The 25,775-nt window shown below is 43.7% G+C and overlaps 1 pseudogene; it reads right to left on the bottom strand.

Moving 5' to 3' along the window:
• Positions 1 to 1,900: 1,900 nt before the first annotated feature.
• The window catches only part of LOC115383467 (GTPase-activating Rap/Ran-GAP domain-like protein 3), a 24,774-nt pseudogene continuing 899 nt past the window's right edge, over positions 1,901 to 25,775 (bottom strand).

Raw genomic sequence — 25,775 nt, 5'->3', positions numbered from 1 at the left:
CTGATGAAACAAAGAATTTCACTCTGAAAATGTAACAATGAAGGAAACTTAAACTTTTAAATCTGAACAGAACCACAGTAGTAAAGAGGTTAATCCATCCATCCACGTATAAATACACACGCAAATAAATCAAACTTCATAAATATTTATTACATATCAATGAACAGAATCAACTACTTTCACAGCAGTGGTCTACAGCACTTCTTTAAAATAACTGTTCAAATAATAAATAATATAATAATAATAATAATAATAATAATAATAATAATAATAATAATATAGTTCAGTTTCATTTGAGGCCACATTTGATACACAAACATTTACAAGTAGTACTTGGCATTAAAAACGATGGCGATACAATATTTTAAGACACTTGGTGTTTTTTTTGTAACTTTTTTTCGATTTTGATATCACAGAGAGGTTCAGCAACAGTCTAAACAGTAAATAGATTCAAATACAAAAAACAAAACAAAAACAAACAACTCCAAAAGAAAACAAACAGAAACCATGAAAAATGCCAAGAGGGGAGGTAGGAGAAAAGAAGCGCTTTAGACAGAAGTACAGGAGCAACAGCGGCGTTTCCCCCTCACACTCCTCCATTCAGAGTAAGAAACGCTAAAAGTAGCTTTTTAAAAATCCTCCTCCTCCTTCCTTTTGTCTGAGTTTTGGGTTCTGGTGTTGCTGAGGCAGGTGGGATAACAGAGGAGAGGGAGGAAGAGGGAGGAAGAGGAGCAGAGGAGGCTCATGCAAGAGTCCAAGGCTGCAGGTCTGTGAAGCCACCACCAGGAGGCGCTCTCATGGCCACACCAGCACAACCTCATGAAGCTTATTTCCCTGTTTCTGATACTTATTTTCCGTATTTTGTGTATTTTTAAGCTTAGGCTGTAAATATTAAACTCATAAACAATGTCATCTTTAAAAGTTCAAGAAATATTGTCTTTTTATGGGGTTTAATATGAGTAACTTCTAGATTTCTCTGGATAATCTGAGACGGTGTGAAATCCTGAAGCAGATTTTGGTCAAAACTCCACCTGTTGCACCATAAATGACCTTCTTCAGGTTAACTGATGCCTCTAACTGCACACAGGTGCAGCTCATCACCTTCTTTCTCTCAGTGATGAACTCCTGCGCACGATAAACACTCATTAAAAATGCATTTCTGTCAACAATACTGACAAAATGATGCATTTGTGTGTATTTTGTTCATTTATAGTCCACTAAAATGGATAAATGTTCTTTTTAGTCTTTACTGAAACAGTGCAGTTCTTTTATTTTGACTTATTTAAAAAGTTGCATAAATGTTGTAAATTTTACACCATGCAAAATCTAAGCCAGACTCAACCCAACTAATGTGGCAGCTTTGGACCACAAGCCTTATATTTGACACCCCTGTACTGCACATTCAGCTTTTACATCTGTTATTGAAAGGAATGGCTTTTTTTTTTTACATTTTATTTTTAGTGCATGTCTTAATCTATGTTCTATAATTTAAACTAGTTCTAATTTAGTTAAATTTAGGTTAATGAAAGATTGTTGCATATTTACATGATTGAAATGCTATAAAACCGTCTCTGTTAAAGCTGAATGTGGGCCTACGTGTTTGTGCATCAGACAGTTGTAATTTTTAACATACAAAAAGTCTATTTTTCTTAATTTTCTAACTTATTGGTTTACTATTACTCATTTTTTACCTTCCAGATACATAATTAATAAAATCTAAGCTTGTCTTATAATTTAAAATTCAAAGTAATATGGTTTTTCACCTATTATACTTCTGCCAATAAACGAGTTAACTTAAAATCTGTCAGTTTGATCCTATTTTTGTGGCCTTTCTCACAGTTCTTTTACTGTACTGTCATGAATCGGGCAACCAGCAGCTCAATCATGTAAAAATGTGGATTCTCAAAGCTTTCTCACGTGGCCGTGTGTGAGCGACGGAGAGCCTCCGGTGAGCGGACTCGGTCTGAACCGGACCGCCGTCTCGGCTGCTACTGCTCAGACGCCAGGACCCGGCGGCTGCGAGGAGGTCTGGCCGGATGGAGGGGATGCTGGGAAATGGCACTTGTGGGAGACTCTGCCTCCAGCCCTGTCCACCTGTTTGCTTGTGAGTAAGGATAAGAATACAGACTTAAAGGTGCAGAGAGCCGTAGAACATCGTACTTCTTCTAAATGTGGGAATAAAATTGATTTTTTTTCTCTCTCTTTAATAATATATCTATAAATATGCATCACAGGCCAGGCGGGCGTCGGCGGCGGCGCCCGCTGCTGTGTGCGGTGTCATGTATGAACAGATGTACACATACATATGCATATCATACAACATGTGAACGTGGGTGGAAATAACCACGAACTATACAACACGTACTGGACTGCAGCGGCTCCGGAGGGGATGGCGAACGCAGAGATGCCTGTAATGCCTCGGTGTGCAAGGTTTACATTCACTGAGCGGCCTGGGATCGAACCGCCGAGCCGCCGCGGGGCTCAGCGCCTCACACTACCTCACTTGCCTCTTTGGGTTACTCACAGCTTGGGCGGGGGGGGGGGGGGCAGCACAAACACCCACACAACGCACGCACACGCACACACGGACACGTTCCTCACTCCCGTCTCGCCCGAGAAACCAGGAAACGAAGAACAGAACGAAAACAAACGACAAAAACCAGCAGGAGTGGAATGAAAGCAAAGGATAGAGGAGTGGCGGGCGGGCAGAGAAGTGCACACTGGGATTGTCTTCACTTTAGGTCCAGGACGTCTTCTTCGAAGGACGTGGAGAGTCCGAACGCGCTGGCCAGGGCGGCCGGGCTCTCCGCACACAGCGCCACCTTCTCCGGCTCGGCCTCCGAGGCGGCGGCGCAGTGCAGCTGGACGTCCAGCTCCGCTTCAGACGACTCCGAGAGTAACCTGCTGCACAGAGACGCGCCGTCAATGTCCACCCCGAACTGGAACCAGCCAGCCCAGCTACGATTAAACTGCTCATGCATGCAATTCACACGGCATCCAGCAGATGGCAACGTTGTGAAGGCAATCCGGAAAACATGAGGCAAGGAAAGGTCATTTTTTATTTTTGTTGAAAGGAAAGAAACATGATTTGAAATTAATCCCAGGTAAAGCATGACTCCCCCCAGGAGCTTAGTCCATAAACAGCATTTCAATTTAAAATCAGTCTAAAAACCCAATAAATACAAATCAATTTAAAATCAGTCTGTATTTACTTTTATGGACGATAAAAAAGTGTTTCGTTCTTGTCAAAAATAACCATTTGTTCTGATATCCATATCTAATTGGCAAAATTATGTTAAGTGTTCAAGTCTACAAACTGAATAGGTACATTATTAACTGATATTCATCCTTGATTTACAATTTTTCTTCTTACGGTGCAATTTTTAATTGTTTTGACATACAGTATGTGTGCATTGTATTCTTTTAAATTCATTCATTTTGGCAATATTAGTTTTAATAGAAACTAACTTGCAGAAATAAAATGTACTGATGTCCAGTACTTGTTTTTTTTTAAAGTTATTATAATGGGGAAAATCAACAGGCAGGTTGAGTTATACATTTTCCATCTGATGGATCGAAATATGAAAAAAAAAATCCTGCAACATCAAACAGCGTTAAAATGCCATAACGTTGAATGACACTCATTCCTTCCAGAGAGGCTGACTTGCTGCTGAAAGCGTCGGCGTCACCTGTCGCTGTTTGTGGACGTCAGCGCTCGTCCTTTGTTCTCCTCCAGTGTTCTTCTTGCTCATCTTCCTGTGTTTGACCGATCCGCTGTCGGGTTTCCCGCTCGGCTCCTCGGTGAGACCTGAAACAGGAAACAGTTTAACAACCCAGAAACTTTCATACTGCAGTTCTGAAAAAGGTTTGAACAGAAGTCTGTAACTCACAACACTTTTAATAAAAGAAAAACCGAATACTTTCACGAGAAAACCCGAGTTTGAGCTGGACGACACTGCGATCAGGAATGACTCATCATTATTATAAAATCACAAAAAGAGCCAAAGCGGCACAAACGCTGCCAAAACAAAGACATTTCTCTGTTTTTCCCAATGTGACGAGAACAAAAACAAAGGAAGTCTGAGGTTAGAACATTTCCAAATTTCACGAGAAAGTGAAGTGAAGAACTTCCAGTTTCTGACAATCATTAAACTGTTGTCGAAAAAGTTCTGGACAGATCAACTCAGCCATTCTTCTCTCAGCTGTAGAAGTGAGAACAGATTTCTCTATTCCTGGGATTCGGAGAGACTTTCCTCGGGTTATCTGGATGATCCATAATAATCTGAAGGTCTTAATCCCGCTGTCTGGTGCTCACTCACCGGATCATTCAGGCTCAAAACTACAGATGAGCACACTTCAGTGATTTTTTTAAAAGTTTCTCTGGATCTGAGTTTATATGTCAGTTTTTTTTTTGTCATTCTTGTATCAGATTGTCCCGTTGACATGAGCGCAGAATAAAGTGATCAGATCAATGTGTCTGCCAGGAATAGCATCCCATTCAGTCAGTGGATCAGTCCCACAATGCTTTGCACAGTGACAAGGTGTCAAACACATTTCAGTTCAGGTGCCACATTCAACATGAGTTAATCTTGAGTAAGACCGGTATAACTACACAACAATAAGCTTTAAATGTAAACTTTAGAGTTTTTCCTTGTTGCGCAGAGTACAAGACGAAAATGTCGATATTTTCACAAAAATAAACAATTATTACCAAAATGGACACAATCTCAGTGGAAATTAATCTTAATGATAAATCAATGAAAAAAAAAGCTTTCTTTTACAATTTCTTTGAGTTTGTCAGGAAGGACTGAAGCCTCTTGTAGGCCAGTTTTGGCCCATGGGCCTTATGTTTCAACCCCCAAAATATTAGCTTGAATAATTAAGTTTTCACTCCCAGAAATTAGATTTTAGAGTTTAGAAATGTTTTCCACTCGTTACCCAGCAGCTCCTTCCGCGTGCGGCTGGCGATCTCCTTGATCTCCATGCGGGACAGCGAGAGCGAATGCGTGGCGGAGATGAGCGGCGTGGGCGGCACCATGGCGGGCGCCGGCGTGGTCAGCACCTTGTTGACCAGGGGCGACTTCAGCGGCCTCTCGATGCTGCGGCCCACCAGGTTGCAGAGCGGGATCTTGAAGATGTGCTTACACGCCGCTTCACCTGGGAAGAGGAGGAGGAGAGGACGAAGAGGAAGCGGTGAGGAGCCAGGGATGTAAAGACAGATAACAAGAGAAGACATAAAACACAAGAGTTTAAAACAAGATGGAAGCAGAGTGTCAGCAAGGACACGTATAAAAGGAGACGAATGTGTGGCGGCTAATGAAAAATGGATGAAACTAATGGCCTGAAGCACGACGACGCCTTTCTTTTTTTTTCAAGTTTTAGCTCATTACTGACAAAAAGTGATATATATTTAAAGCGTGCAGCGTCTTTTTAGGTATTTCACTCAGCTAATGAACATCACATCTCGAATGCATCTTATTTTTATTCAGGCTGAAAGCGACGGTACTGATGTGAGTCGATCACCGGCAGCCGGTTCGCTCGGCGTAGCATTAAAGCAGGAAGTCGTAGGAGTCGACTCGGCGTTAATAATTCAACGCAGAAACCCGTGTGGAGAAACAATACGGTGTGAGGATGTTCATGCTAGCCCAGCTCGCAGCATGTGCTTCTCTGAGTGTTAGCATGAAGCTAATTTTAATTCCTTTTCATAGTGATTTTTCAAGCTATTTTCAAAAAAAATCTCAACAGTATCTCAGCTGACTGCTGTCGGGAAAACCTAATCTGTATCTGAGAGACTCTTCACTGACCGTGTCGTCACTGCAAGCTGTGAAATCTGTGTGTGAAGCGTTTTCAGCCATGACTTGCTTCTTCCAACCAAACTCTACTGGGTCTCTCTGTGATGTGGTTTTTCCACATATCCAAACAGTTACTACCGAAAATAACGGCAAGTTCAACATGAAATCAGTCCTAATGATACCTTCAGGTGCAAAATAGTCAAATGTTAGAAAAAAAAAAAGTTGCATTTTGCCTGTTTTTACAAATTCCGACCGCATGGCTTTGCAGCTAATGCTAATGCTAAAGCTAGATTGTTCACTTTCAAAGCAGCATCATGTTACTCAGTGTTGTTTTATGTCTGCTACTCATAAGATATTTGTTTAAAAAATACATTATTTGCTTGGTAATGTGATTTAAAAAATATCTAACTTATAAAAAATAAATAAATCTGATGCAAAAACTTAAGCTTATGCAACAGACACAAACTTTTATAATCAAATGAAGCCACTCTGCAGTGATTAATCGTCTTATTTAAGGAAACAATACTTCAGTTGAAATTAATCAACCTTGTACGGCAGAGTTAATGCAACGTAACTCTCCAGTGCTCATTTACAGCAGATGATTTATCACTGAGGAAAGACGACAGAGATGTGAAATGGAGTCTTTCAAATGATCCAGTCCGCCTGGCGGAGCCGCGGCCAGCCGGCCTGCGGTGTCCCGTCGTGCCGCCGGGGGCTGCTGTTGGAGCTGCGCTGCGGCGAGGCGGGCCGGCGGTATTAGCGCCGAGCGGAGTGAATCGAAGTGGAAGCCGGGCAGCGCGGAAGAGGACTGTCTCATTTGAAATGTCAGCAGGTGAGTGGAGAGTAAAGAGCCATGGAGGAAAAACAAGAGAGCGGCCGCCGGCGTGCCGCCGCAGAGCCGCCGCCACGTACCTGTACCGCCACAGAAACAGAAGAAAGCATGCAGGTTGTTTCTTTTTTCTTTTTTTTTTTTTTTAGAATATACAATCAGTGATTGATATATTCCACATGCATGTCTGCACCAGGGGAAGAGTCTCACTCTGTCACGCCGGCAGGGGAGTGTTTTTAGGCTCTAATTGAGGAGAGGCGGTGCAGCCGTGCTGCGGGTTCGCGCCGATCGCTAACAGCATCTTGTTCACATCACTGATGCGATCACATCAGATGAAAACCTCCCCGAGGAGCAGATCTACGGCAGGCAGTTAGAGGATGGGATTTTGTCAGCAGCCCTTCAACCTTTTCTTCCTCCCCCCCTCCTCCTCCCCCTCCTCGCTTCCCCTTCATTTCTTCAGCCCTCCCCCTCCTCATCCTCATCCTCCCACCATCAGACTGTGGCACCGCTGTTTGGACCACCACTTTGGATCGAAGAGCGGGCTGACAAAAGTCTCCATGGCGACAGTGCAATCTGTAAATCATGCTGCGGCAGACGTGTCTTCTCCTTCCCTCTTTCCCCCCCCCCCCCCCCCTCCACGGCTCGTACACAGCCCCTCCCATACCTTTTCTGCACCTCCTCTTTAAATCCCTCCTCCCTCAGACTGACGTTATCGCTCCTGTCTCTCTCTCTCTTTTTTTTTACTTTGCGCTCTATCACCTCTTCCTCCCTTCATTTTCAAGTTTTAATTAGTTAGGACAGTAAAAAAAGGGGGGAAGGATGAGGTGGTGGTGTGTGTGTGTGGGGGGGGGGATGGGGAAGACATAATGTTCACTTAACATTCAACCAGCGTTCAAGTCAACATGCCGCCTTGGAGCAGACAAGGGTGAAACACTCTGAGGAGCACGTGCGTGTTAGTGGGGCGGCATCGTGAGGACGGGAGGATCCCGCAGTACCTTCGGCGTCCTTAGACATGTACAGGGAAAGCTTGGTACCATAGGGGATCCGTATAGAATCTGAACCAGGGATGAAGAAGAGGGGTTACGCCAACTCAACACACACAGGTGCATACATTTTCTGACACACACACACACACACACACACACACACACACACAGAACCTCAGTGAGTCACTCAGTCACACAGCAGTAGGTCGTCTGTTTGGTCTCTCGGTGCGGCAAATAAAATAAAACAAGGGAAAGAAAATGAGAATCCCTCTGAGGGCGATGATTACCCCTTCCAGCCAGAAAGCATAAATCCCGTCCTCGGCTAATTGCAGCAGCACCGGTCAGACCCTCCTCCCTGCTAGTTGGTAGTGGGACCTGGAATTACTCGCCTCCCCTCAGGAGGAACGCTGGCGGGACTCGGACTACAGCTCCCCCACGGCCGTCCGTCAGTCTGTTGGCTCTCAGCGAATAAAAATCGTGTGTTGTTAGCAGCTGGTTCAGTCCAGAGGAGGTCAGGAGCGAGGCGACGGGAGACTAAATATACGATAAGAGAAGGACCGGATGATGAATGCAGGCTTGATGGCTCACATTGATCCTCCATCATCCTTGAAGGCGTTGTTTTCCCTCTGAGGACACTTGACTGGAGGTGGCGGGGGCGTGTGTGGGTAAACACTACGCCACCTGTTTGGTAATGTGCTGTCTTCTATAAATTCAGCGCGTCATAATGACTGTCGGACACGTCTTTGTCCTGTAAATGCAAATTCATCACTTTTTTTTTTTTTTTTCCTGATTGAATTTCCACCTTTGTTGTCACTGCGGGAGTCAAATCAATGAGGTATTGAATGGAAATCACTTCACAGCCACTTTTAAGATCTTTTCTTCCTGTCAGCAGGCGGATTATTATCCATCCATTCTCTATTGCTTTGCTAAACTCAGGGTCAGAGGCGATCCCAGCCAACAGTGGGCGTGTCCACCCTGGACGCTTCGGCAGTCCAAACACACACACACACACACACACACACACACACACACTCACAGCTGAAGAATAGAGTGCCCAAAGAAAACACACACGAGGAGAACATGCAAACCCCGCAGAGAAAGGCCGAAAGCCCAGCAGGAATTCACAGTGGGGTTTTTCTTGATGGGTGAACCACTTCACCACCATGTCACAACAGAGTTCTGAGTAAATCACAGTCCCGTCTCGTGCATCTTGACCTTGATCTTGAGCTTTTCTTTGGCTTGAATGTATGAATCTCATTCATAAAACATTTCCCGCTACAGAGAGCCTTTCAGCAGCGCTGGAGCCAGTGCAGGCTTAATTTTTTGACCTTAAACTGAAATAAAATGAGGCGGAAAAACTGCAATAACAGTATTTGTAGCTAATGACCTAAAATGTAATAAACTACTATATAAGTAGACTACAGCTGGAAATGGGCAGAATGAAGAGCCATAAGTCTACACTCTGTCAGGGCTACACAGAGAGACGAGATGAGGTAATACTCATGAGGGACATAAACGCAATTAAATATCTTCCAGTGAAAAGCAGCGTTGAACTGTGGGATTCCAGCTCTGGAGGGCAGAAGGCTGCTGCTCCAGTGAGCCGCTCTGCTGAGGCAGGTTTATGTAAATGAGCGGCTCAGGGTGAGGAGAGCGTCCAAAGTCAAGCAGGTCTCTGGGATACGTTTCCGTGTAAAAACCTTAAATATCAGAGCGGCGGCATTACAGACATCCTCCGGGGTTTTTTTCCCCTGCGGTTCGTTCTTACCGTCTCCGAGCGGCGAGGGGAACACGGGCATCTCGTAGCCCGTGGGCGTCTGAGGGGAACTCTGGGAGCTGGTGTCCCTGGAACTGCAGTTGGAGGCTGAGCTCACCGGAGCCGAGGAAACAAAATAAATGTCCGACTGCGGGAGGAAGAGTGACGAGGAATCAGGTCAATACGGGGAGGGCGGACACACGGACCAAGCAGAAGCTGCTACGCGATGCAGGTGTTGACATCGTTGGAAATCATGAAATTGAGTCATTCTGGATGCAATAGAAAGACAAACATGGCGTCAACGCCGCTGATCACACTGACCCGTGAAGACGTCAGCTGCAGCTCCGGCACCACGGCGGTGTACACCAGGTTGCCGTTCACCACCAGTCTGATCTCGATGGAGTCCGTAGTGAAGGCCAGGATGTACGGAAACGCACAAACTGCGAAGACAACACAAACGTTAACGAGCCGCACTTAACGGACAGGAAGCCCAGGAGGAAACGCTAAACTGTAAACAGCGACACTTTCAGCCACGACGGCGCTGAAATGTCATCATTAGATAATTATCGTGTGTGAAATCTGCCCGAGCTGCCGTCCTCGGGGCTCCGCGCTCGCTTTTCCTCTCAATGTCGCTGTGAAATGGACAACAAGGTGAAAAACACAACAGGAAGGACACTGGTGAAGAACAAATCAGAAAAAATAAACCCTGGAAGAGACTACGTGAGAGGGACTGATTGAGGGACCGAAAGAAAGAAGAAGAGAGAAAGAGTCTGAGCATAATAACCCAACGACGAATGCTTGTTTGGACATTTCAGTGAATCCACTGAGAGTCTTCGAGACGTAGAAATGAAAAATAAGAAAAAAATGTAACAGCGAAGACCAATTTCTTCTTTGTTAAAACCTTAACGCAGCATGAATGACATGGATTGTAGTTATTCATCAGTTGGCATTCTGATGAGTTATTTCACATACTGAGCTCTCGTTTCACATTTTTTATTCTATATGGCCTCACATAATATCATATTCATTGCCATTATTTATTATTGTGCGTTGCAGCTAACAGTGTATTTATTCTTACAGCAATGATGTGTTATCTACATTAGTAAACAGCAAATCCAATGTAATTATACATATTATAGACGTGATCATGAATATAAAACATAATGTTTTACCAAGGAAAAAGTAAGCACGCCCTTGGTTTCCCTGAGGTAAAAACGCTGCGGCTCCAGCAGTTGAAAACACAATACTGACCTTGACTTGCTTATTTAGAGCACAATGTGAAGTTCATGTGTGTTTCTTTTTGAGTATTTCAGCTTTAAATTGAATTTCAATGGTGTTAAAATATAAGGGAAAGGTCAAGATAATCATATTTTAAGGGAAAATTGACTGACAAATGCCTTTTTTTGGTGTGTGTGTGTGTGTGTGTGTGTGTGTGTGTGTGTGTGTGTGTGGTGTGTTGTTTGTGCTTAATTAATCTGCACTGTGTGCTATAGTGTCTTTATAAGTGCCTGTGTGAGAAGACGCCACGTTATGGGATGCACAGTAACCTATAGCAGCTGCGATCTGCAATCAACAGGGTCAGAATGTCCACTTGTGTTTTTCTCTTCATCACGTCCAGCATTAATAACAACACACACACACACACACACACACACACACACACACGCACACACACGGAGGCCTGCCGGATGCTTGTGGTTATACGTGGTGTTTCCATGGCGACAGCAGGCTGCGGCCCGGCCGGCAGTGTGTGCGGGGCGCGGCCCGCCGTAAACCCACCGATGGCGTTGGGCATCTGGTTCCAGCTGAAGTGGAAATCCGAGGTGTTGGACTGGATCATCGGCGTGGAGCCGTTAAACGGACAAACTTTCTTATAGTAGCAGACATCTGTAAAACAGAGTCAACGGGAAATAAATATTGAAAAGAGAAAAGATTTTGTGTTGTTTTCAATGCATTTTAGTGTCTTTACAAAGAAATGAAAGTAGGATTTAATAGTTGAGGCTGACAGATTTATTAACAATTCTTATTTTTTCTTAATATTTGAGCCAATGACCTCGCTGTTTATCTTCTGAGCTATGTCAGATAATGGTTAAAAAGTTGTATTTTCCTCTTGAATACCACATTTGACACTTTTACGACATTTTACATTAGAATACATTGTTTTCAATAGCTGTTAAGATCTTAAAGCAATAGAAAATTGTAATTCATTTGATGCTAGTTGGATGCTTCTGAATTCCTTATGAAGTCTTTCTATACTTTTGCACTTGCTATTTTTCAAATTAACTTTATTTCAGTTATTTGACAAATCTCCAGTTGACTTGAACATGTGTGATTTAATCAAATTTCAAATAATTTTACACTCCACTCGTTTATTTAACGTTACATTACACTATGATCTTCTTTAAACTTTCTCATCCCATCAGATGACAATAAATGCATCAATATACAGAAATTAAATGACACTAGGAATATTTTCAAAGGTTCCCTCATAATCTTAAGCCGCCTGTGTTAAGATTTTTACCCCAATACACTGTATAACATCTGACGTGGTTACAGTCCGAAGGAGACTCACAGTTGTAGCACAGCAGCAGACCCGCCTCTCCGTCTTCATACACAATGGCTGCTACAAAATTTACCTGCAGGCAAAGACAAGTCGGCTCAGAGAAACGCTCTCAAAGGTCACATGTGAGGAACTGCTTTTAATCAATAGCGTCAGGTCAAATACCCCGAGGACGAGAACGAGGAAAAGATACTCTTATTGTGTTTCTGTTGTTTCCCTTTTGAAAAGCAGAACAGGAGGTTTTATCTGAACAGCTGTTGGTCCTGCGGTCTGCTCATTCATCTCTCCGCTCGCTCCTCCTCCTCCGGCTTGTGGCCATGAATGACAATGCCTTGATTCAGTAAGCAGGCTGGTAATCAGCAAGTAAACACAGCCGCTAACTGGGCCAATTGAAGGGTTGAGTTCTGCTCGGCTTCAATGAACATCACATTAAAAATACATGGAAGGAGAGGAAAACCGCCCGAGTGTGTGTGTGATGGTTTGTCTTTCTATCCTCGTGGGGACCGAAACCTGATCGCACGCCGACACGCGGACGAGGCCATTACTGGGCGAAGACGTGTTTTGCTGTCAGATCACGGCTCGAGTTGAAGAAGCAGTGTTCAGCGCGGGGCTGCAGGAAATGAACGGGAGTCTTACGAAACGAGCGAACCGCGTGCTTCTCACCCTGTTGGCGTCGACGTGGTGCAGCCTGTAGGCATCCCCGGTGCTCTCATTGATCAGGTCAAACTGGTGTTTGTAGGCCACGCAGATCATGTTGTCGTTCTCCCCGGTGGGACCGTCCACCAGGGCCATGACCACCGGCGGGTCGCACAGGCAGATCTCCTGCCGGGCGGACGACACGCAGCAACATCAGCACAGAGGTTCGGCTCCACCGCGACGACTCGGAGAATCGGAGATCGTAGAGGAGGCCCTGCAAGACTCAACCTGAGGGGCTGATTCTCTTTTAACTCTCACAGTGACTCCAACTTATTAAACATTCCATTTCTTCTTTTCTTCTCCTCATCAGGAAGAGCTCGCCGTACCCGTATGTACTGGAACTCCTCCACCGGAGACTCCGCCCCCGGGGCGACGGCGCTGAAGCCTTCGAATCGAGGATGCTTCCTGGTAATGAGGAGGAGTTTGTTCCTGATGGCCGCCACTATCCTCAACTCCGAGCCGTGGTGGGTGTTGATGGAGTACAAATGACAACCTGGTGCACAGAGGATGGAGAAGAAGAGGAGGGAGGAGAAGATGGAAAGTACATGGGACATGTGTTGCGCTGTCGGTGCTTTTCCTTGGCATCGTCCCACAGATCAATGCACCCGCCGCAGTCAGCTGGCTGGCCCGACACCAGCGGCTGGGCGGACGGCGAGCGCGAGCGCAGAGAGGACACGGATTAAGGTCGCGCTCCCAGCTGCTCAGACACGTTCCGTCTTAATAAAAGGTATCGATCGACAGATAACCTGTCATGATTCACACTATTAGAAAGCGAGCCGGGATTAAAAATGTCTCTATAGTCTTCAAATTCAAGCAAATTGAGATATACTTAAATATGACGTACGTGAGGCAGGATTTGTCACATGCCTATGCTAAAATACCAAGCTAAGTCACATCAGTGGGTATTTTAAGGACTTAAAAAAAGTGTCCAGACCTCTAGAAGTCACCAAGTAATGCATCATAAAATAAACGTGCATTGTTTGTAGATATTTCACATTTTTATCTTCCAATATTTTGGAATATATAATCAGAATTACAATAATTTTCAGCTATTTTCCAGCTATTTTCCTGCTAATGCAACTTTCATTCATATTAATATCAAAAATTGCGGTAAGTACCACGCTGGACCACTAGATGTCACTGCATGACGACAGAATGCTCCAACAGTGTCAACGAAAAGCCTCTATTAATACAGCATTAGTCACCAAAACACAAAAACTGCACACAAATTTATACTGAGGTTTATTAGGCTGCTGTATCATTCAAGATTAGCGATAAGAAAAGACAAGTCCAAAAATTTCCTTTCCTTGATGCTTTTTCTTTTATCAGGTGTCATTTTTTTTCTTGTGAAAATACAGTAAATAATAACACAAACCAGTTTTCGCTGATGTCTGTGTGTTTTTTGCTGTAGGTATGGCTAATACAACCTGCAATCCAACAGTTTTCCTCAGTCAATGAATTAATAATAAACCCAAAGGAGACTTCTTTGAAATCTGAAAAAAGACTCGTCTGAGACCAAATTCAAATGAGTGGAATTGTTTACAACTAGCAGACTGCATCAATAAAAACCAGGTTTTCAGCTACTTTTCATGTGATAGGCTAATATTTAGATTCCTCAGTAAATTCACCATTGTGCCGATAAAACACTGTGGTTTTCATGTTTATTTTGAGTTCTTCCTTATTTTCGCCTGCTAAACTTTGTGATATAATTCTGCGGTTGCGTTCGTCGTCACGACCAGCAGCAACAATTCCAGCAGGGGAAAACCAGAAAAGCAGACTCTGTGTGTCTTGAAGGCAGCGTTTGTATCTTGCAGTGTGTTCTGCTGGCTTGTTTGTCGGGATTAGCGCGCGGCGCGTGCGATGCTTTGTACATTTCCCGGCGCGCCTGGCGCCCCGTACCTTTAGTTTTCTCCAGCTTGTTCTCGCGGCTGTCACACTTGCTCCTGACGAGCTGCCGCTCCTCCAGGCCCCTCTTCATCGTGCTGAGCCTGAACACGTACAGCCGAGCGTCCTTCCCTGGAAACACAACAAAGACGCTTCTGTTTTCGCACGAAGGTTAATCTCAATTTGCAGTCTCTCTCTCTCTCTCTCTCTTGTTTTTTTTTTTGAAGCACCCTCCCACGACAGACAATGGTGTCGCGCTGGAGAGGATTACTGGGAGGCTTCTTTAGGCTCGTGGGCTCTTAGAGGCTTTATCAAAGCCCGCAAACAGTCGTGACAAATGCTTGCGCTGCCATCGCATAATCACTATCAAAACCAGCTGAACCCTGTTTGTCAATATTCGGGTTAGCTAATCATCTGCAGGGTAATTAACTGGATGCTCCTCCAGCACCGGACAAATCCTGCCGGTGTCTGTTGCCACACAGCGGGCTTCTTCATTTCCCCGAGTGCAAGCAGGTCTGCGTGTTATTGTGTTCAATCTGCCAATCACGCGCGGCCCTGCAGGGTAAACAGACACGCACGAGCCTCCACCGCGCCGCCGATCGGTTCTCTATAGGTCAGCTTCCTCGCATCACGGCGCAGGATCAATGTGTTGGCTGGGCCGGTGGAGGTGGACAGATGGGAGCGAGGAGGGAGGAGAGGCGCTGCACCTTTGTCAGCTCGGGTGATGAGCAGGTCCTGAGGCTCGAGAACGTGCATCTGCTTCACCACCATCGTTCTGTCGAAGACCTGCACTGGAGGCAGCGTCTGAGTCTCTGGAACACAAAAATAAATCTGAGCGCATTTTCCAACGCAGGGCTTCATTCTGAGTATCTGCGGGGCGTCGCTCACCACTGCCTGGCAGCGCCGGATCGGGGCCTGAAACACGGACAGCGTCATGATCAGCACGGCGGCGGCGGCCGGCTTCGACATTGGGACGAGTATTGAATGGGTGTGGATGACGCAGCACAGGACACGTCGATGGGGATGACCTTACCGTCGAGCAGCATGACCCCCGCTGCGTCGGTGGCCGCCAGCAGAGACTGACCCCACGAGTCGGCGCACACGATCTCGTAGGGGAAGGTGCTGCAGAAGGGCTGGGACTCCCACGGCTGCAGCACACGACACATGACACACACAGAAATTAAACATGATGAAGGGAATAAAATATATTAGTTTTAGGAAAATTAACATCAGACATTTGCATTTTAATGTCATTTTTGAAAATAAAGAAACCAAATACAAGACAAAATCCTGTTTTCACACTGAAAAAATTTTTATTTTCTATAATAAGTTAATAAAACACAATAAATTGAAGAGTTGCTAACTGTTTTAAAATAGTGGCTTCAGAACACAAGTGCATGTAATTTGTTTTCTGGCGACTTCATATTTTTAATGTTATATGTTTTTAACTGTATTTTAGAAGTGCATTGTGTACAGTAAAGTCTTTTTCAGCCCTGTTTCCTGAATTTGGACTGATACAGGTTTCTGACTGTGGTTCTGGACTCTGTATTAAGAAACGGAGTCAAACATTTCTGTCCTGACAGAGGAAATCAAAGAACCTCATTTGTAACATTATAATTTATTGTGAATAACTGGACTAAATTGTGGCTTATTTGCAGTTACAAACATAAGAATTTTAAGGGATACAACTGTATTTTTTTCTGTCTTCACGTTAAATGGATGACTACACAGAAAAATGAGTGCTCAGGTTCTTAACAATGGTTCTTTCATAAAATTATAGTATTAAATCTGCCAAATATCAACAGTTTTGGCCTCCAAAAACCTAAAAACAATAAGCAGCATTGTAAATATTGAAAACAAAGAACGATTTTCGCGGCTTCCTTGCTGAATGGAAGGTTCCTGGCCTCACCTCCTTCCTGCAGAGCCCGTGGTGACAAGGCTGGTGGGGGCGTCTCCTCTCACGATGGTCTTCAGCTTCAGAGCCTGGAGGCGAGAGACGCCATCAGACGACACGCAGACAGCAGGTACCTGTCATATCTGTGTGCTTCGGCTTCACGGAGGTGGAACCAGCGTTCCTGGGTGCGAACTGTGCCAGAACACTGCTCCCACGTGGCTCATCGTATACGCTACTGGTGGATTGTTTACAGTGATGCAAGAAGGTGCAAACGGCACGATACTGCTGACAGAGCGAATACACCGGATGGGATGTGTACATGTGTTTGATTTTCAAATGTTTTTAAGAAACTATGGCAGCTGTTTTCTACAATTCTGCCTTCAAAATATGACAAACAAATAACTGCAAAGCCAAAATAATAAATATTTGGTACTAGTGCAAAACCAAAGCAGCCAAGTGATGTTAATGATAAAAAGCTGATATAAAGCTGGATCGTTTTTCATGTTTTCGTTACAGAAAATTTGAAAAGCTTTTTCAAAAAGTTGTGTTTTCAGTGGCTCCGAGCACTGTTGTCGTGTAAACGGACGCCTAAAACATGACAAAAGTTTTCCGTTTTCGCTTGAAAACATTTCCGTGTAAACAGGGCCTACCGACCGATCCAATGTTGGTCACTTTTTAAGATATTTACCTTGATTTCGAAACAATTTCTAGACTTGAACTCGACACATTATAGTAACATTGTATCTGTAATATTCAACTAAAGTCCCATTACTGTTTCTGTCCCTTTTGTGCTTATTTAGTAATGAAAACTGCAACTCACTGACTTGTACAGGATCCTTACAGCAGACCCGTATCAATAAATAAGCTCCAAAACTCAAAAATACAGCAGGAAAACGTTTTGTTATCAGTCTGAGAATTGCAGCTAATTGACGCTCAGCCGTTACCAAGAGCATGTCTGCATCAACTGGAGAGAATGAAATCAATACACACCAACAGCACGACGGCTTAGCAGAGCGGCCGTCTGAACCATACATGAAAAAAAAAAGAGAATCGCCCCTGGAGGACGGACTGTGAGCCTGCAGACATCCATCAGATGGGCACGGATCACACAGCGAGTCAGTTTATCTGAGGACAAACGCCTCGTCTGCACAAAACGGGATAATCAATGGCCCGACACGTCCGCCCGCCGTTGTTTTCATGCTTTACAGCACAACGTGTCGATGCTTCCGCTTTGTGTGAACGCAAAGGCGGAGGAAAAAAAACAAACAACAACAACCAGCGAAACAAAGAGTCAGAAAGGTCAGAAGAAAAGCGGGAAAACAGCAGAAGACGCTGTTTTCGTTCTTGTTCTAGAGATTGGTTTCAAAAAGCTGTGACAATCTCAAACACCTCCGTTCGTTATTTACAACTCTGATCATGGCGAGACCTCAAAAACCAAACCACGACAGGTTAAATACCAACGATTAACAACAGTGTAAGTCTGTAAATCAAACTGTAAATCATCCCACACAAACGCAAATGTTCAAATTAATGTACTTTAAGCAGGAAGTCAGTAAATGAGGTAAAGAAATGGTAAGTAGAATATAAACGGACGAAAACTGACAGTATTATCAACGAATGAATCTGATTTTCACGTGGATTTCGTGGTTCATGAAGGTAAATTCTGATTCTTTGTTCCTCTGCTTGCGGTGATCCACTCACAGACACATTACGCGAGGCTTTCTGAAAGATCAGGAATCACAACAGGCCATAAATGAAGCGAGAGACGGTCATTAACTCAGAGACACCTGGAAACAAATCATTAGCGAACTGTCAGAGTCCGTCTGGGTTCAGCACCGCACACCGTTTGTTTCCTCTGCTACACCTCCAGACTTCGCCGTGATATATTTCCGATGACGTCAGGCGTAATGAAGGTTACATCAGCCTGAAATGGCCGCCGGACGACACCGATCACTTGGTCTGGCAGCTAAAAATTACAAATGTTAGCACGAAGGCTTTAACATTTCCTGTCGTGACACACATCATTCTTAACGCATTCTTAAACTGACATGATAAAGTTTTTCTTTTAGCTGTGGGACTGAGTATATCCAGTGAAAATGTCTATATCTTTGCAAAACCAAAACAAATATGACTGAAAAAAACCACGATCTCAACATAAAGTCAATTTTAATGAAACCTTCTGCTGTAAAATACTGTGAAATGTCTCAAGAAAAAAGACTCTCCTACAGCTGCACGGGCTTTCTTTTCGATCTCACAGCAAGTCACACATTTTTAGAAAACAATGAGTGAACGTTTTGGGGGAATAATCAGAAAAATCAAAGTGTTCGCCTAAAATACATTCATGCCTGAAGATCAGCGTTCACGCCTTAAAAAAAACAAAAAAACAAAATCAAACTTGTTTTTCCTGCCGGAACATGAAATGGAAGCGCTGAGTCTCAGTGTGAATTCAATGCTTGATTACAGCTGAAACCTGAAGAGCTCCGGAGCAGAAAGCAGCAGAAACCTGGGAGACATATCCTCTCTGTGATTTATGACAAAGTTATACTGTCCACTTTAATTATTCTTCTCTTTGACTCCTGTTCATTAAAGGTGTGAAATTGAACCTTTTTTTTTTAAGCCTAACCTCTACTAGAGAGCAGAAAGGGACTTTAAGAAGTGTCGATGTTGTAATAACTTGCTAACTTTTCCAAAACTTGTCTTTCAATACGAGTTTCCACCACAAGGTGGAGTAGTGAGCTGAAGGTCTCAGAAATGAACCACCTGGTAAGAACAGAACCATTTAGGCCTTTTTTAAAGCTAATGAAGCCAATAATGTTGTCATTTGTCGATACTTTAAAGAAATCTTTGAGCCGATCACATACTGCTATTGACTGGTTGTCATGTTAACAAGTGTTTATGGAATAACTCATAAAGCTTTTGATGGATTTCGGTCACAACTGTATTCTGGATACAGACTTCAGAAGAATTTTCAACAATAGTACAGAATTATTAATACTTTAATATTTTTCTATTAAATTTAAAAGGCTAATTTTCCTTCAGGAATTTTTAAAACTTATATAACAATAAAGCTTGTTGCACAAGAAGACTTACCACGTATTTGGATGTTCTTTTCTTTTGTGTATTTCTTTTATTCACTTTTTCTTTGTTTTCAAATCATTATTCATTGTGTACCCAATAGAATTCCCAATCAGTATCGAACAGGAACATAACATGTCAGGGTGGAAATATGATTGTTTTGCATGTGTGTGTATTGAAGCTTCGTGCTGACTCGGCCGATTTTCTTCACCTGTCCTATTCGGACGAATTCGGCCTGCCGCGCCTCCTCCTTCTTGCGTGCAGACTTGGGAGACTCGGGCAGCACGTCGCTGAAGGAGCGTCTGTTCAACATGTTCTGGGGAGAAAAGGGAACCTAAACGTGGAACACACACAAAATGTGACAGACACACACACAAAAACACAGACACCACACACACACACAGGGAGGGAGAAAAGAGAAAGCAGAGAGTGGGTCTTAGAGACGGACCCCGGCGGGGGGTGAGAGCAGCAGTGAAACAGTGTTAGCAGCAGCAGCAGACGGAGGGGGGGGGGGGGGGGGGATGTGAGGGGGGGGAGCCCCCCCGCTGGGGGAGTCGGCGTGGCGCAGGGCTGCGGCGCTACCTTGTGCAGGTCGGGCATGAGGTCCTGGTAGAGCGAGCGGATCAGCATGTCCAGAGTCCGCTGGCGCTTCTGGGCGAACGTCGGCGTCTCCAGTGTGGCTTTCTCTCCATTGATTACTGCGGCGCGACACAAGAGGCGGTGAGAAACCACAGGTTCACACGTTCGCGAGTCGGACGTCTCCGTCGTCGATCACGTACGTTTGACTAGTAAAAAGTCCCTGAATTCGTGGTGATCAGTAAATACAGGCGGAGACGGGAGAGGGGTCCGAACAGCGGCACGCTCTCTTCTGAGAAAATCTTCAACCTGGCACAACAGAAAGTCTTAACTCACAATTATTTAGTGGAAAACCGAAGCAATTCTGTTACTCCGAGAGGACAGACAACTGGTTTCCAGGATCATTACAATCAGAATGAAATGATACTTCAGGTTTTTTTTCAAGAATATATTTAAAGGGATACTTCAACATTTTGGCAAATTGACCCATTTAGCGCAATTCCTTAGTCATTTCGAACAGCATACTTACTTTTTTGTGAGGCGAGCTGTTGTTTATTCAGAGGCGAGTCGGGGAAGGTTTTCGGGACAGAAACAATGGAAGTGGATGGTATTTTTGTTCCCCCTCGTCAAACTCATCAAATACAAAATCCAACAACCCCAAACACTTTGGTGGACACGTTATAATCCGCACATTCACCACGCTGTGGAACACCGACAAATAATATTGTAGCGTTACGGCACTGAAGCAAATACTGGGAACTACTTTTTCTTTTGAAATCACTACGCCCAGACGCCATGTTTAGTAAGTAGTTGCGTCTTAGCAATCTTCGCATAAACAACTCAATCTGGTATTTTTGCATTAATATTTCACAGCGTAGTGAATGTGCGGATTGTAACGTGTCCACCAGAGTGTTTTGGGGTTGTTGGATTTTGTATTTGATGAGTTTGACGAGGGGAACCAAAAATACCATTCACCTCCATTGTGTTCATCCCGAAAACCTTCCCCGACTCACCTCTGGATAAACAACAGCTCGCCCTCACAAAAAAGTAAGTATGCTGTTCGAAATGACTAAGGAATTGCGCTAAATGGGCCAATTTGCCAAAATGTTGAAGTATCCCTTTTAATATACGTCAGCACATATTTACAGTATTTGTAAATAATGTCTCTAGTAAATAAGCTCATAAATTACACAAAATTCCAGCTTTTAGATAGTTTAGACAAGAATATGAGATTATAAGACAATACATATCTTAACATTATTCTGTATATGAAGATATATAAAAAGCACCAATACAACAAGACTAATGACAACAAAGAGCCGCTATGTAATTTATTTATTTAAAAAAAAAATGTTTTCTGAAAGGTAGAATGAAATATGGGTAAAAAGTAACTAATACCTTAAGTACTAGTACTTGTGTGGGCTTAAGAATAGTACTGTTACTTGTAAATGGTTTTTATTTTAAGGCCGAAAACAGGGAGCACCTTTGTAAACCACACAGTAATAACAAAGAACACTTACCTGTAACTGTCATTCTGGCTATTATACCTAACTAATGCAAAAATATCTGGAAGTCAGAGTAAAGGAATCAGCAGGAGACACATTTTCATTTTTCTTTTTAACCGTATCGATCTTCTGCGTTGTGCTTTTTGTTTCTGAGCGGCGTGAACACGCCCCGCGTCTCCAGCAGCCTCCTAATCTGCCCGACAGTCGGCGTCGGCGTGAAGGATACGGGTGAAGTGCGATCGGATCATAGACGGCTTGAAGGACGACGACGCGTCGTCCCCTTCCTGGAATACGATGGTGACAATGTCGTTTCCAATGTGCCTCTTTCTCTCCACCTGCCAGAGAAGACGGGGAAATAAAACACACACACACACACACACACACACTTCAGTTCCAACGCCCCATGAGTCGTGTGTGACAGGATCTGCCTTTCAACTTGCATTAATTGATTTTTTGGGGGCCACTGGAGGAGGGGGGGGACAACAAACACAAGCAGAGTTGTGCCAAAGTGGCGCCACGCAGAGCGGCCGCCACTCAAGGTGCTTCAGCCGTGAGGAAACACGACCAAGTTCTGCTGCTATCGACGCAATTTACATCTTTCACACGGAAGTCAGTGACGTCAAGAACACATAACACATTACTGACAATATTTGTCAGTAATGTGATGAAACTGAAGTTTCTGAGATCAATATAGCTTCTTTTTAAAAAAAACTGTGTGCCGATGTTGATCATTTTGTAGATTTTCTCAAGATCCGCTAAGATTTCGATGGTGGAGCATCTTCCTCCCGATCACTGATGTCTCAGTTTCTGCCAGTTTTAGCAGCTTATCATAAATTCTGAGTATTGAAACTTTATCAAGTCGGGCCAAACTGAACAACACGATTAATAATCAGAACTGTTGTGTTTTTTGGAGTTTTTCTTGCACCCAACACCTTATTTGACGTGGTGAAATTAACAGAACCAATTGGAGCTTCCTGCTGCTCGGCGACTCGGGCGTGAGGCGGCGTGCGGCTGCAGCAGCGCCGGTGCCTTCGGGTGTTCGGGGTCTGCCGGTACGAGAACAGACCGTTCCTCATTATTGACCCGCAGAAAGCCTTTTTTTTTTTTTTTAATCTTAAGGAGAAATCCAATTAAGTGTCAGATCTGCTCTGCAGCGGCTCCAGGGAATCGTACTCCAGTAATATTGGCGTCACAGAGAGGAGCGATAAAGCCCTTTTCTTCTGCCGCTCTGGCGAAGGAGCCAGACTGGACGGCACACATTATTTAAAGAAGATAACATTTACAATATAATAAAGCATAATTTGACTGAAAATGTGATAATCATTAGTTCTGTTGGCAAAAAAAAAAAAAAAAAATGTTAGATTTTATTTATTGTTCTGATGTTTTTTTGGGGGGGATTTTTATGCTGTTGTGGTAAAATTTGAAGAATAAAACAAAACCAAAAAAAAAAGGCTTGACACATTTTAGTTTCTTGCAATAAATTTGAAATCACTTCACAGCAAGAATCTGCCTGCTTCAAGTTTTGATCCACGTTTCAACTAACTGCATTTGTTTGATATTTATGAATACACATGTAATGGAGCTTTTATTGTGGCGATGGAGCACCGATATGTTATATGCAGCGCTATCTAGAGAACCCATACGGCACATACCGGTTTATTTCAGTTTATGAGTCACTTATTAACCACATGAAAACTATAACAACTGAAAATGTGAGACTTACAGTCTGGAAACTAGGAAGTGGTAAAGTTCTGACTTACTGAGAAGCGCACCAACAAATACGATTTCAAGCAAGTAAAAACTGTCCTGATTTCAAGGTCTGAAGGCCAAAACGGCCAAAATGTTTGAATATTATACTGATTTTTCCTTTATTATTCTAATAATACTTATCGTGCTTCTCTTTTAAGAATGACAATTTCTTTGTTAAAAACAAAAAACATTATTCTGAAATAACATCAATATCATCACTTCGCATTCGCTTTATGTCATGAAATCATCATCGTAATATTTCACAGAGGCACATGTGATTTTTGTCCCGGCAAATATTACGGTAAAGATACTCTTCGCAATAAAATGAGTAATAAATAATTAATCAATCAAATTCTGGCAGCTGAGAGTCAACACTCCTCACATTCCATATTCAGGCTTACGTCAGCTTTTGGCGTCAACTCATCATGTGAATGTGAAATGAAATATCCAAATTTTACAAATTCCCAGTTCCTTGAATGCACATCACACAAAACACAGAAACACACACGGACGCACACACACACACACACACCTGCTGCTTGTTCTCTTTGGAGTAGGGCAGCATGGTGGAGACGTGGAACATGAGCTCGTGGCCTTGGTACACCGTGTAGATGGACTTGATTCCTGTAGTGTCGTCTGCAGGAGAGGAGAAAACGCTCAGCCGGAGCGAGGCTTTCACTTTGAAAAGACGCGACGGTGTGAGATCCCCTCACTCTTGGTGTCCAGCCCGCCGCGGTAGCCCGCCCATCCCTGCAGAGTAACGGTGTCGCCCAGCAGATTGAGGAACTTATCGAAGCTCTCGCTGCCCATCTCTGGAACACACAAAACATCCGCTCAGCGCCTCCGCCGCGACGCGTTCAGGGAAATCAGACGATTAGCTGTCGCATTCGGTTAAACCACAACGTCAATGCTGCTGCCGCGTCCGCACGCCAAACACCAGCGGAGGTGATTGCTTTGGCACGAAGAGGCTGGGAGCAGAACAACATGACCCGGTGCGGCTTTATTTAACACTCTGGCTGCGGGAGTGATTTCTGTCTGGAAACATCAAATACACCTGAACTTTAACATCTTGAGTAATTCCAGCACATTTAACACAAAGTTTATAACTGGTCCTCATTAAATATGACAGAAATATAGACTTCATGTTTGTTATTCACATTTCACACAATAGAAATCCAACTGTGAATTTACAAGTTTTAATCGATTTCCAGCAACAATTATTAGAATTAGTAAGATTTTATTTACTTTTTACCACTGAGGTAAAAAGTAATTTTAATATCAGAGTTTAATTGACTGAGTCGTCTCACTTCCTTCTCCAGATCATTAAATAATACTCGTATAAAGAAAAGAAAAAATTTTTATGAATCATCTCATATTCCAGAAGTAAAGAGTCAACTGAGCTGTTTACACTGAGAACAGTTGGGATCGAAGAGATTTACCGTTGCTAAACATCTCGTCGTCTGTGAGCTGTCCATCTCTGGCAAACAGGACACCAAATTTAAAGTTGACTGAACCCTACAAAAAAAAAAACATGTAAATATGCACAGCATGACACGAAAAGATTAAAAAAGGACTTTAAACTCTGAAATATGAAGTAAAGAATTTAAACCTACAGGAATAATTGAATATTTTCACTGAATAAACTTCTATCACATAAACAGAAAAGATCCAACATGGAAATTTAAAGAATCAATAAAGAGAAAAGGCTGCAGGCTGGGAATAAACGTGGCATCGGGACAGACAGAGTGCGGCTTCATACCTCCTGCTCCTCCAACACCAGCAGATCCTAAAGCAAAGAGACACAGCGGCCATCAGTCACCCGGAGCGCCGCCCGAGGGCGTCCTGAACTTTAGTTGTTCTCCGCCGCGCTCGCCTGGAAACGGACCCGAGTCTATATTGTATCGGCGGCGAGACGGCGCCCCGGTGTCACGCTCACCTTTTGAATCTCCGGGTTGAGGATCTCCCTGGGGCCTTTCTCAAATCTGTCCATGTTCATCGCACTGAGAGGAAGAAGTGGGGATGAGATTAGAGAGAGAGGGGGGGTGCTGAGGACTGATGGGAGACAAACAACCTCAAGGCTAATAGAGAAAAATGAGAGGCGATTCAGGGGACTTCTCATTCAGCTCGCACCATGTACTCATTCTGAGTTTCCCTCCAGCCGGAGGAATTTATAATCTTCAATCTCCTGTTTCATGCATCTTTTTTTATATATCTTGTTACAAGACATCTGCTGCTGGGAACAAAACGTGTCCTCCCAGCGTTTCCAAAAGCGGCTGGCTAGACTATTGATGAGGTACGGGAGTAAACATGAAAAGTGAAAATAAGACAGTCGTGAATGACACGTTCAGTCCAGGAAACGGTGTCGATTTGGCTGTCAATCAATTATTCCACAGAAGATGTAACTCCTCAGGTCTGGACTCAGCTCACACACCTCAACAAACGGTCGCTGGATTACTTTTGGTGCATGCATATACTC

This window comes from Salarias fasciatus, assembly GCF_902148845.1.
Source record: "Salarias fasciatus chromosome 7 unlocalized genomic scaffold, fSalaFa1.1 super_scaffold_4, whole genome shotgun sequence".
Taxonomy (NCBI): Eukaryota; Metazoa; Chordata; class Actinopteri; order Blenniiformes; family Blenniidae; genus Salarias; species Salarias fasciatus.
Note: the sequence above shows the minus strand (reverse complement) of the source record. Positions and strands in the feature narration are given on the sequence as shown.